We start from the raw sequence: 13,422 nt of genomic DNA, 5'->3' as shown, positions 1-13,422 counted from the left end.
TGGATTGGGAAGTTTGAAATGACAGTTTCTGTGGAATCTGATAAAGGGCATTTGGAAACGTTCTTTAGAATACCCTGAAAAAAATAACCTCAGAGAGAAACCAGAAGGAAGCTTTCTGTGAAACTGCTCTGTGTCACGTGAATTCAGTTCACACAGTTAAGTTTCTCTTTTCATTGAGCAGTATCATAACACTGTTTTTGTTTAGTCTGTGAAGGGATATTCAGACGCACTTTGAAGCTTACGGTGAGAAAGGAAACTTCTTCATATAGAAACTGGAGAGAAGCGTTCTGTGTAGCTGTTTTGTGACGTGTGAATTCCACTCACAGAATTCCACTCACAGAATGACGTATGCATTCCACTCACCTTTCTTCTTCTAGTGGATTCCGGAAACCCTTTTGGAGAAAAAACTACCAAGAATCATTTGGAGTGTAGAGATGGCTATGGTGAAAAAGGAAATATCCTCAGACAAAAACTGGAAAGAACATTTCTGTGAAACTGCTTTGTGTAAGATATATTCATTCATCTCATATAGTTAAAACTTTTCTTATATTAGGCAGTTTGGAAACTCCATCATGCACAGATCTGTGAAGGGACATTTAAGAGCACATTCAGGCCTACAGTCAAAAAGGAGATATCTTAAGATAAAAAGTGGAGAGAAGCTTTCTGAGAAAATACTTTGTGATGTATGCATTCCACTCAGGGAGTTATACCTCTTTTCTCACAAGGCAGTGTTTGAACAATGTTCCTGTGAAGCCGAAATAGTGATATTTTGGAGCGCATTGAGGACTATGGCAAGTAGTGAAATATACTGAAATTAAATCGAGGAAGAAGCGTTCCAAGAATCGGCTCTCTGATACGCGCATTCACTTCACTGTGTTAATGCTTACTCTATGTTGCCCAGTTTCGAAACTCTGTCTTTGAAGAATCTATGAACGTATATTCAGTGACACCCAGAGGCTTGTGGTGAGCAAGGAAACGTCTTCCAGTGAAAGCTGCAGAGAAAATTTCTGAGCAACTGCTTTGGGATGTGTGTATTCGTCTCATAGAGATATACCATTCTTTGTATTGAACAGCTTGAAATCACTGTTTTTGTGGAATCTGAGGAAGGACATTTGGGAATGATCCTTAGAACATGGAGAAAGAAATATCCTCAGGTAAAATCCAGAAGGAAGCTTTCTGTGAAACTGCTCTGTGTCATCTTATGGCTCTCACTCAATTAAGCCCCTCTTTTCATTGAGCAGTTCTCTAACCCTGTGTATGCTTAGCATGTGATAGGATATTCGGGAGCACTTTGAGGCTTAAGGTGAAAAAAAAAAATATGTTCAGACCAAAACTGGAGAGAAGCTTTCTGCCGAACTACCCTGTGACATCTGCATTCCAATCACAGTGTTATACCTCTCTTCTCATACAGCTTTGGGGAAATCCTTTCGGAGAAACAGGTACCAACTGGTATTGGGGAACATGTTGATGCTGATGGTAAAAAGAGAAATAGCCTCAGACTAAAACTGGAAAAAGCTTTCTAGGAAACTACTCTGTGATATGTGTAATCATCTCACATAGATAATGCTTTCTTTTCTTTATGCAAGTTAGAAACTGTCATGGGACATTCCACGAAAGGACCTTCGAGAGCACTTTGAGATCTATGGTGCAAAACGAAATATCTTCAGATAAAAACGAGAAAGAAGCTTTTTGTGAATCTGCTTTTTGCTGTGTTTATTCATCTCACATTGATGAAGCTTTCCTTACATTACACAGCTTGGAAACTCTCTCATGGATGGATCCTCGAAGGGATATTTGGGATCACATTCGGGCCTTTAGTGAAATAGGAAATACAGTCAGATCAAAACGGGAGAGAAGCTTTCTGAGAAACTGATTGGTGACGTGTGCGTTCCACTCAGGCAGTTATAACCTTCTTCTCATAAGGCACAGTTTGAACACTGTTCACGTAAAACAAAAAGAGTGATATTCGGAGCACATTGAAGACTATGGCAAAATTCAAATGACCAATAAAAAACAGAAAGAAGCACTCGAAGAAACTGCTCTTTGACATGTCCATTTTTACACAGGGTGAAAGCTTACTCTACATTTCCCAGTTTGAATGTCGGTCTTTGAGGGTTCTGCGAAGGGATAGTAAGTGGCAACCGTAGGCCTGTGTTGAGCAAGGAAATGTCTTCCATCGATATTTGAGAGAAGATTTGTGTGCAACTCTTTTGTGAGGTTTGTGCTCATCTCAAAGAGTTAAATCATTCTTCGGATTGAGGAGTTTGAAATCACTGTTTCTGTGGAATCTGAGAAAGTACATTTGGAAACGCTTTTTAGAATATGCTGAAAAAGAAATAACCACAGATGGAAACCATAAGGAAGTTCTCTGTGAAACTGCTCTGTGTCAAGTGAATTTCGCTCACACAGTTAAGCTTCTCTTTTCATTGAGCAGTATCATAACACTGTTTTCTTTTAGTATGCGAAGGGATAGTCAGAAGCCTTTTGAGTCTTATGGTGAGAAAGGAAACGTCTTCACATAGAAACTGGAGAGAATCTTTCTGAGGAGCTGCTTTGTGACGTCTGCATTCCACTCACAGAATTCCACTCACAGAATGATGTATGCATTCCACTCACCTTTCTTCTGGAGGATTCCGGAATCACTTTTGGAGAAAAGGCTATCAAGAGACATTCAGAAGTATAGGGATATCTATGGTGGAAAAGGAAATATCCTCAGACAAAAATTGGAAAGAAGATTTCTGTGAAACTGTATTGTGTTAGATATATTTATTCATCTCGCATAGTTAAAGCTTTTCTTATCTTACGCAGTTTGGAAACTCCGTCATGCATGGATCCCCGAAGGGATATTAGGGAGCACATTCAGGCCTACAGTGAAAAAGGAGATATCTTCAGATAAAAAGTGGATTGAAGCTTTCTGAGAAAAGACTTTGTGATGTACGAATTCCACTCAGGGAGTTATACCTCTTTTCTCACCAGGCAGTGTTTGAACTCTGTTCCTGTGAACCCGAAAAAGTGATATTTCGGTGTACTTTGAGGACTATGGAAAATAGTGAAACATACTGAAATAAAATCGAGGAAGAAGTTTTCCAAGAATCCACTGTCTTGTATGTGCATTCACTTCAGAGACTTAATGCTTCCTGTATGTTGCCCAGTTTCGAAACTCTGTCTTTGGAGGATCTTTGAAGGGATATTTAGTGACGCGTGGAGGCTTGTTGTGAGCAAGGAAACATCTTCCAATGAAACCTGCAGAGAAAATTTCTGAGGAACTGCTTTGAGATGTGTGTATTGGTCTCATAGAGTTAAACCGTTCCTTGGATTGAACAGCTTGAAATCACTGTCTTTGTGGAGTCTGAGGAAGGACATTTGGGAACGATCTTTAGAACATGGACAAAGAAATATCCACAGGTAAAATCCAGAGGGAAGCTTTCTGTGAAACCGCTCTGTGTCGTCTTTATGGCTCTCACTCAGTTAAGCCCCTCTTTTCATTTTGCAGTTTTCTAACCCTCTGTATGCTTAGCTTGTGACGGGATATTTGGGAGCACTTTGAGACTTGTGGTGAAAAAAGAAATATGTTCAGACAAACCCTGGAGAGAAGCTTCCCGAGGAACCAACTTGTGACGTGAGCATTCCACTCACAGTGTTATACCTCTCTCAGAAACAGGTACCAAGTGATATTCGGGAAAATATTGTTGCAGATGGTGAAAAGGGAAATAGCCTTAGACTAAAACTGGAAAATCGTTATGGGAAAGTACTCTGTGATATGTGTAATCATCTCACATCTATGTTATCTATTATCTATAATGCTTTCTTTACATTATGCAGCTTGGCGACTGTCATGGACAAATCCACGAAGGGAACTTCGGGCACACTTTGAGGACTATAGTTGAAAATGAAATATCTTCATAAAAAAATGGGAAAGAAGATTTTTTGAATCTGCTTTTTGCAATGTTTATTCATCTCACATTGCTAAAACTTCCTTTACATTACACAGCTTGGAAACTCCCTCGTGAATGGATTCGCAAAGGGATATTTGGGATCACATTTGGGCCTGTAGTGAAATAGGAAATACAGTCAGATCAAAGCAGGAGAGAAGCTTTCTGAGAAACTGCTTTGTGACATTGCATTCTACTCAGGGAGTTATAACTTTCTTCTGATAAGGCACAATTTGAACACTGTTCCTGTAAAACCAAAAGAGTGATATTCGGAGCACATTGACGACTATGGCAAAATTGAGATATCCAATAAAAAACAGAAAGAAACATTCGAAGAAAGAGCTCTCTGACATGTCCACTTTTACACATGGTTAAAGCTTACTCTACATTTCCCAGGTTGAAAGGCGGTCTTTGAGGGTACTGTGAAGGGATAGTAAGTGGCAACCGGAGGCCTGTGTCGAGCAAGGAAACGTCTTCCATCGAATATTTGAGAGAAAGTTTCTGCGTAACTCTTTTGTTAACTTTGAATTCATCTCATAGAGTTAAATAATTCTTTGGATTTGGCCGTTTGAAATCACTGATTCTGTGGAATCTGAGAAAGGACATTTGGAAATGCTCTTTAGAATATGCTGAAAAAGAAATAACCTCAAAATGAAACTGCTGTGTGTCAGGGGAATTCCTGTCACACCACTATGCTTCTCTTTTCATTGAGCAATATCATAACACTGTTTTTATTTAGTCTGCAAAGGGATATTCAGGAGCGCTTTAAAGCTTACGGCGAGAAAGGAAACATGTTCACATAAGAAGTTGGGAGAAGCTTTCTGTGTAGCTGTTTTGTGACGTGTGCATTCCACTCACAGAATTCCACTCACAGAATGACATGTGCATTGCACTCACAGAATGATGTGTGCATTCTACTCACCTTTCTTCTTCTAGTGGATTCCAGAAAATCTTTTGGAGAAAAAGCTACCAAGAGACATTCGGGAGTATAGGGATGGCAATGGCGAAAAACGAAATATCCTCAGACAAAAACTGGAAAGAAGATTTCTGTGAAACTGCTTTGTGTTAGAAATATTTATTCATCTCGCATAGTTAAAATTTTTCTTATATTACGCAGTTTGGAAACTCTGTCATGCATGGATCCCCGAAGGGACATTCGGGTGCACATTCAACCCTACGGTGAAAGGAGATATCTTCAGATAAAAAGTGGATAGAAACTTTCTGAGATACAACTTTCTGATGTATGCATTCCACTCAGGGAGTTATACCTCTTTTCTCACAAGGCAGTGTTTGAACACTGTTCCTGTGAAACCGAAAAATGATATTTTGGAGCACATTAAGGACTACGGCGAGGAATGAAATATACTGAAATAAAATCGAGGAAAAAGCGTTCCAAGAATCAGCTCTCTGATATGTGCATTCACTTCACAGAGTTAATGCTTACTCTATGTTGTCCAGCTTCGAAACTCTGTCTTTGAAGAGTTTGTGAAGGGATGTTTACTGACGGCCAGAGGCTTGTGGCGAGGAAGGAAACATCTTCCAGTGAACACTGCAGACAAATTTTCTGAGCAACTGCTTTGTGATGTTTGTATTCGTTTCATAGAGTTAAAACATTCTTTGGACTGAGCAGCTTGAAATCACTGTTTTTGTGGCTTCTGTGAAAGGACATTTGGGAACGCTCTTTAGAATATCCTGAAAAAGGAATAACCTCAAAGGGAACCCAGAAGGAATCTTTCTGTGAAACTGCTCTGTGTCACGTGAATTCCACATACAGAGTTAAGCTTCTCTTTTCATTGAGCTGTATCTTCACACAGTTTTTGTTTAGTCTGCGAAGGGATATTCTGGAGCATTTTGAGGCTTACGGTGAGAAAGGAAACATCTTCCGATAGAAACTGGAGAGAAACCTTCTGAGGAGCTGCTGTGGGACGTGTGCATGTGACTCACAGAAATATACCTTTCTTCTCCTAGAGGATTCTGGAATCCCGTTTGGAGAAAGAGCTACCAAGAGACGTTCGTGTGTGTATATGGAGGGCTATGGTAAAAAACTAAATATCCTCAGCCAAAAACTGAAAAGAAGATATCTGTGAAAATGCTTTGTATTAGATATATTTATTCATCTCGCATAGTTAAAACTTTTCTTATATTACGCAATTTGGAAATTGCGTCATGCACGGATCCGCGAAGGGACTTTCAGGAGCACATTCAGGCCTACGGTGAAAGAGGAGATATCTTCAGATAAAAACTGGATAGAAGCTTTCTGATAAACAACTTTGTGATATATGCATTCCACTCAGGGAAGCGTATGCATTCCCAGAAGACAGCGTTTGAACACTGTTCCTGTGAAACCGAAAAAGTGATATTTCGGTGTGCACTGAGAACTATGGCGAATAATGAAATATATGAAATAAAACCATTTATTGAGTTAAACCATTTACTGAGTTAAACCATTCCTTCGATTCAGCTGCTTGAAATCACTGTTTTTGTGGAATCTGAGGAAGGACATATGGGAACGATCCCTAGAATATGGAGAAAGAAATATCCTCAGGTAAAACACAGAAGGAAGCTTTCTGTGAAACTCCTCTGTGTTGTCTTAATTTCCCTCGCTCAGTTAAGCCTCTCTTTTCATTGAGCAATTTTCTAACCCTGTGTATGTTTAGCATATGCTGGGATATTAGGGAACACATCGATTCTAAAGGTGAAAAAGGAAATATGTTCAGACCGGAACTGGAGAGAAGCTTTCTGAGGAACTGCTTTGTGACGTGTGCATTCCACACACATTGTTATACCTCTCTTCACATACAGCATTGTGGAAACCCTTTTGGAGAAGCAGGTACCAAGTGATATTCGGGAGCATGTTGAGGCCGATGGTGAAAAGGGAAATTGCCTCAGAGTAAAACTGGAAAGAAGCTTTCTACGAAACTAATCTGTGATATCTGTAATCATCTCATATAGACAAAATTTCTTTACATTACACAGCCGGGAAACTGTCATGGACCGATCCAGGAAGGGACCTTTGGGAGCACATTCAGGGCTATGGTGAAATAGAAAAATATCTTCAGATAAAAACTGGAAAGAAGCTTTCAGTGAATCTGCTTTTCGCTATGTTTATTCATCTCACATAGATGAAGCTCTCTTTACATTGCGCAGCTAGGAAACCCCCTCGTGAAATGTCTTCCAATAAAAAAACAGAAAGAAGCACTCGAAGAAACTCCTCTCTGGCATGTCCATTATTTTCACAGTGCTAAAGCTTACTGTACATTTCCAAGTATGAAAGTCTGTCTTCGAGGATTCCGTGAAGGTATAGTAAGTGGCAACTGGAGGCCGATGTCGAGCAAGGAAATGTCTTCCATCGAAAATTGGAGAGAAGCTTTATGTGCAACTCTTTTGTTTGTATTCAACCCAGAGAGTTAAAACTTTCTTGGGAATGAGCAGTTTGAAATCACTGTTTCTCTGGAATCTGAGAAAGGACAATTGAAAACGCTTTTTAGAATATCCTGAAAAGGAAATAGTCTCAGAGATAAACCAGAAGGAAGCTTTCTGTGAAACTGCTCTGTGTCACGTGAATTCCACTCACACAGTTAAGCTTGTCTTTTCGTTGAGGGGTATCATAACACTGTATTCGTTTAGTTTGAAAGAGGATATTCAGGAGCTCTTTGAGACTCACGGTAAGAAAGGAAAGGTCTTCAGATAGAAACTGGAGAGAAGCCTTCTGAGGTGTTGCTTTGTCACGTGTGCATTCCACTCACAGAAATATACCTTTCTTCTCCTAGAGGATTCCGGAATTTCTTTTGGAGAAAAAGCTGCCAAGAGACATTCGAAAGTATAGGTATGGCTCTAATGATAAAGGAAATATCCTCAGACAAAAACTGGAACGAATATATCTGTGAACCTACTTTGTGTTAGATATATTTATTCATCTCGCCTGGTTTAAACTTTTCTTGTATTATGCAGTTTGGAAACTCCGTCATGCATGGATCTGCGAAGAACATTCGGGAGCACTTTCAGGCCTACGGTGAAAGAGGAGATATCATCACATAAAAACTGGATAGAAGCTCTCTGAGAAAGTACTTTGTGACTCATGCATCCCACTCAGGATTTATACCTATTTTCTCACAAGGCAGTGTTTGAACACTCTTCCTGAGAACCTGAAAAGCTGATATTTCAAAGTGCATTGAGGACTATGGCAAATAGGAAAATATACTGAAATAAAATCGAGGAACAAGCGTTCCAAGAATCTGCTCTCTGATATGTGCATTCACTTCACAAAGTTAATGCTTATTGTATGTGGCCAGTCTCGCAACTCTGTCTTCGAAGAATCTGTGAAGGGATATTTAGTGATGCCCAGAGGCTTGTGGTGAGCCAGCAAATGTCTTCTGATGAAACTTGCAGGGAATCTTTCTGAGCTACTGTTTCACGATGTGTGTATTCAACTCATAAAGTTAAACCATTGTTGGATTGAGCAGATTGAAATAACTGTTTTTGTGGAATCTGAGGAAGGACATATGGGAATGATCCTTAGAATATGGAGAAAGAAATATCCTCAAGTGAAACACAGAATGAAGCTTTCTGTGAAACTGCTCTGTGTTGTCTTAATTCTTCTCGTTCTGTTAAGCCTCTCCTTTCATTGAGCAGTTTTCTAACCCTGTGTACATTTAGCGTGTGCTGAGATATTCGGGAACACTTTGAGGCTAACGGTGAAAAAGGAAATATGTTCAGACCGATACTGGAGAGAAGCTTTCTGAGGAACTGCTTTGTGACGTGTGCATTCCACTCACAGTGTTATACCTCTCTTCACATACAGCGTTGGGGAAACCCTATTGGGAAAACAGACGTCAAGTGATATTCTAGAGCATGTAGATGCCGATGGTGAAAAGGGAAATAGCCTCAGAAAAAAACTATAAAGAAGCTTTCTAGGAAACTACTCTGTGATATGTGTAATCATCTGACATAGATAAAGCTTTCTTTACATTTCACAGCTTGGAAACTGTCATGGAGAGATCCATGAAGGACCCTCGGGAGCACATTCCAGGCTATGGAGAAAAAGGAAATATCTTCAGAAAAAAACTGGAAAGAAGCTTTCTGTGAATCTGCTTTTGCTATGTTTATTCATCTCATATAGGTGAAGCTTTCTTTACGTTACACAGGTTGGAAACTCCCTGGTGGATGGATCCGCAAAGATATATTTGGGATCACATTCGGGCCTATGGTGAATTAGGAAGTATAGTCAGATAAAAACTTGAGAGAAGCTTTCTGAGAAACTGCTTCATGATGTGTGCATTACACTCAGAGAGTTGTAACTTTCTTCTCATAAGGCACAGTTTGAACACTGTTCCTGTAAACCAAACGAGTGATATTCAGAGCACATTGAAGATTATGGCAAAAAGTCAAATGTCGTCCAATAAAAAACAGAAAGAAGCACTCGAAGAAACTGCTGTCTGACATGTTCATTCTTTTCAAAGGGCTTACTCTATATTTCCCAGTTTGAAAGTGGGCAACCGGAGGCCTGTGTGAGGCAAGGAAAAGTCTTCCATAAAGAATTGCAGAGAAGCTTTCTGTGCAACTCTTTTGTGATGTTTGTATTCTTCTCATAGAGTTAAATTATTCTTTGGATTGAGCGGTTTGAAATCACTGTTTCTATAGAATCTGAGAAAGGACATTTGGAAACACTCTTTAGAATATCCTGAAAAAGAAATAACCTCAAAAAGAAACCAGAAGGAAGCTTTCTGTGAAACTGCTCTGTGTCACGTGAATTTCAGTCACACAGTTAAGATTCTCATTCATTCAGCGGTATCGTAACACTGGTTTTGTTTATTCTGCGAGGGGATATTCAGGAGTGTTTTGAGGCTGATGGTGAGAAACGAAACGTCTTCAAATATAGATTGAAGAGAAACTTTCTGGGGAGCTGCTTTGTGAGGTTTGTGTTCCCCTCACATAAATATACTTTTTATCTCCTGGAGTATTCTGAAATCTTTTGTGGAGAAAAAGCTACCAAGAGACGTTTGGTAGTATAGGGAGGGCTATAATGAAAAAGGAAATATCCACAGACCCAAACTGGAAAATGATTTCTGTGAAACTGCTTCGTGTTAGATATATTTATTCATCTTGCATAGTTAAACCTCTTCTTATATTACGCAGTGTGGAAACTACCTCATGCACCAATCCACGAAGGGACATTTGGGAGCACATTCAGGCCTACGGTGAAAGAGGAGATATCTTCAGATGAAACTGGATAGAAGCTTTCTGAGAAACTGCTTTGTGATGTATGAATTCCACTCAGGGAGTTAGACCTCTTTTCTCACAAGGCAGTGTTTGAACACTTCCTGTGAAACCGAAAAAGTGATATTTCACAGCGCACTGAGAACTATGGCGAATAGTGAAATATACTGAATTAAATCAAGGAAGAAGCGTTCCAAGAATCTGCTCTCTGATATGTGCATTGCCTTCACAGAATTAATCCTTACTCCATGTTGCCCAGTTTCGACACTCTGTCTTTAAAGGATCTGTGAAGGGATATTTAGTGACACCCGGAGGCTTGTGGTGAGCAAGGAAATGTCTTCCGATGAAACCTGCAGAGAAACATTCTGAGCAAGAGCTTTGCAATGTGTGCATTCAACTCGTAGAGGTAACCATTCTTTTGATTGAGCAGATTTAAATCATTGTTTTTGGGGAATCTGAGGAAGGACATTTGGGAACGACCCTTAGATTATGGAGAAAGAAATATCCTCAGGAAATATCCAGTAGGAAGCTTTCCGTGAAACTGCTCTGTGTCGTCTTAATTCCTCTTGCTCAGTTAAGTCTCTCTTTTCTTTGAGCAGTTTTCGAACGCTGTGTATATTTAACGTGTGATGGAATATTCGGGAGCACTTTGAGGCTTACAGTGAAAAAAGAAATATGTTCGGAGCGAAGCTGGAGAGAAGCTTTGCGAGGAACTGCTTTGTGACATGTGCATTCCACTCAGAGTGTTATACCTCTCTTCTCATACAGCGTCCAGGAAACCCTATTGGAGAAACAGATGCCAAGTAATATTCGGGAGTATGTAGATGCCAATGGTGAAAAGGGAAACAGCCTCAGACAAAAAATGGAAAGAAGCTTTCTAGGAAACTACTCTGTGGTATGTGTAATCATCTCACATAGATAAATCTTTCTTTATATTACACAGCATGGAAACTGTCATAGACAGATTAACAAAGGGACCTTTGGGACCACATTCAGGACTATCATGAAAAAGGAAATATATTCAGATAAAAACTGGAAAGAAGCTTTCTGTGAATCTGCTTTTTGCTATGTTTATTCGTCTCACATAGATGTAGCTTTCCTTACATTATGCAGCTTGGAAACTCCCTCGAGGATGGATCCACAAAGGGATATTTCTAACCACTTTCAGGCCTATGGTGAAATAGGAAATATAGTCAGAAGAAAACTAGACAGAAGTTTTCTGAGAAACTGATTGGTGACGTGTGCATTCCACTCAGGGTGTTACAACTTTCTTCTCATTAGGCACAGTTTGAACACTGTTCCTGTAAAACCAAAAGAGTGATATTCAGAGCACCTTGTAGATTTTGCCAAAAAGTGAACCGTAGTCCATTAAAAAGTAGAAAGAAGGACTCGAGGAAACTGCTCTCTGATATGTACATTCTTTTCACAGGATTAAAGCTTACTCTACATTTCCCAGTTTGAAAGTCGGTCTTTTAGGGTTCTGCAAAGGGATGTTAAGTGGCAACCGGAGGCCTGTGTTGAGCATGGAAATGTCTTCCATCGAATATTGGAGAAAAGCATTCTGCGCAACTCTTTTGTGATGTTTGTATTCATCTCATAGAGTTAAATCATTCTTTGTATTGAACAGTGTGACATCACTCTTTCGGTGGAATCTCAGAAAGGACATTTGGAAACGCTCTTTGGAATATCCAGAAAAAGAAATAACAGAGAGAAACCACAAGGAAGCTTTCCGTGGAACTGCTCTTAGTCACGTTAATTCCCCTGACACAGTTTAGCTTCTTTTTTCATTGAGCAGTATCATAAAACTGTTTTGTTTAGTCGACGAAGGGATATTCAAGAGCGCTTTGAGGCTTACGGTGAGAAAGGAAACGTCTTCAGATAGATACTGGAGAGAATCTTTCTGAGGAGCTGCTTTGTGACATGTGCATTCCACTCACAGAAATATACCTTTCTTCTCCTAGAGGATTCCGAAATCCCTTTTGGAGAAAAAGTTACAAAGGGACATTCGGGAGTATAGGGATGGCTATGGTGAAAAAGGAAATATCCTCAGACAAAAATTGGAAAGAAGATTTCTGTGAAACCGCTTTGTGTTAGATATATATATTCATCTCGCATAGTTAAAACTTTTCTTATATTACGCAGCTTGGAAACTCCGTCATGCATGGTTCCGCGAAGGGACATTCAGGAGCACATTCAGGCCTATGGTGAAAGAGGAGATATCTTCAGAAAAACTGGATGGAAGCTTTCTGAGAAACTACTTTGTGATGTATGCATTCCATTCAGGGAGTTATACCTCTTTTCTCACAAGGCAGCGTTTGAACACTGTTCCTGTGAAACCGAAAAAGTGATATTTCGGTGCGCATTTAGGACTATGGCGAAGAGTGAAATATACTGAAATAACATCGAGGAAGAAGCGTTCCAATAATTTGCTTTCGGATATGTGGATTCACTTGGCAGAGTTAATGCTTATCCTATGTTGCCCACTTTCACAACTCTGTCTTTGTAGAATCTGTGAAGGGATATTTAGTGATGCCCAGAGGCTTGTGGTGAGCAAGGAAACGTCTTCCAATGATACTTGCCGATAAACTTTCTCTGCAACTACATTGCGATGTGTGTATTCGTCTCATAGAGTTAAACCACTCTTTTGATTGTGCAGCTTGAAATCGTTGTTTTTTGAAATCTGAGGAAGAATATTTGGGAACGATCCTTAGATTATGGAGTAAGAAATACCCTCAGGAAAAATCCAGTAGGAAGCTTTCTTTGAAACTGCTCTGTGTCGTCTTAATTCCTCACACTCAGTTAAGTCCATTGTTTCATTGAGAAGTTTTCTAAGCCTGTGTATGATTAGCGTGTGATAGGATACTCAGGAGCACTTTGAGGCTTATGGTGAAGAAGGAAATATGTTCAGACCACAAATGGAGAGAAGCTTTCCGAGGTACTGCTTTGTGACGTGTGCATTCCACTCACAGTGTAATACCTCTCTTCTCATATAGTGTCAAGGAAATATTTTTGGAGGAACAGGTACAAAGTGATATTCGGGAATATGCTGATGTTGATGGTGAAAAGGGAAATAGCTTCGACAAAACCTGGAAAGAAGCTTTCTGGATAACTTCTCTATGATATGTCTAATCATCTCACATAGAAAAAGCTTTCTTTATATTACACAGCTTGGAAACTGTCATGGACGGAACCACGAAGGGACCTTCAGGAGCACAGTCAGGATGACAGAGAAAAAGGAAATATCTTCAGATAGAAACTGGAAAGAAGCTTTCTG

This window comes from Piliocolobus tephrosceles, chromosome 7, assembly GCF_002776525.5.
Source record: "Piliocolobus tephrosceles isolate RC106 chromosome 7, ASM277652v3, whole genome shotgun sequence".
Classification (NCBI taxonomy): Eukaryota; Metazoa; Chordata; class Mammalia; order Primates; family Cercopithecidae; genus Piliocolobus; species Piliocolobus tephrosceles.
The sequence above is the reverse complement of the archived record's forward strand: the minus strand, read 5'-3'. Positions refer to the sequence as shown.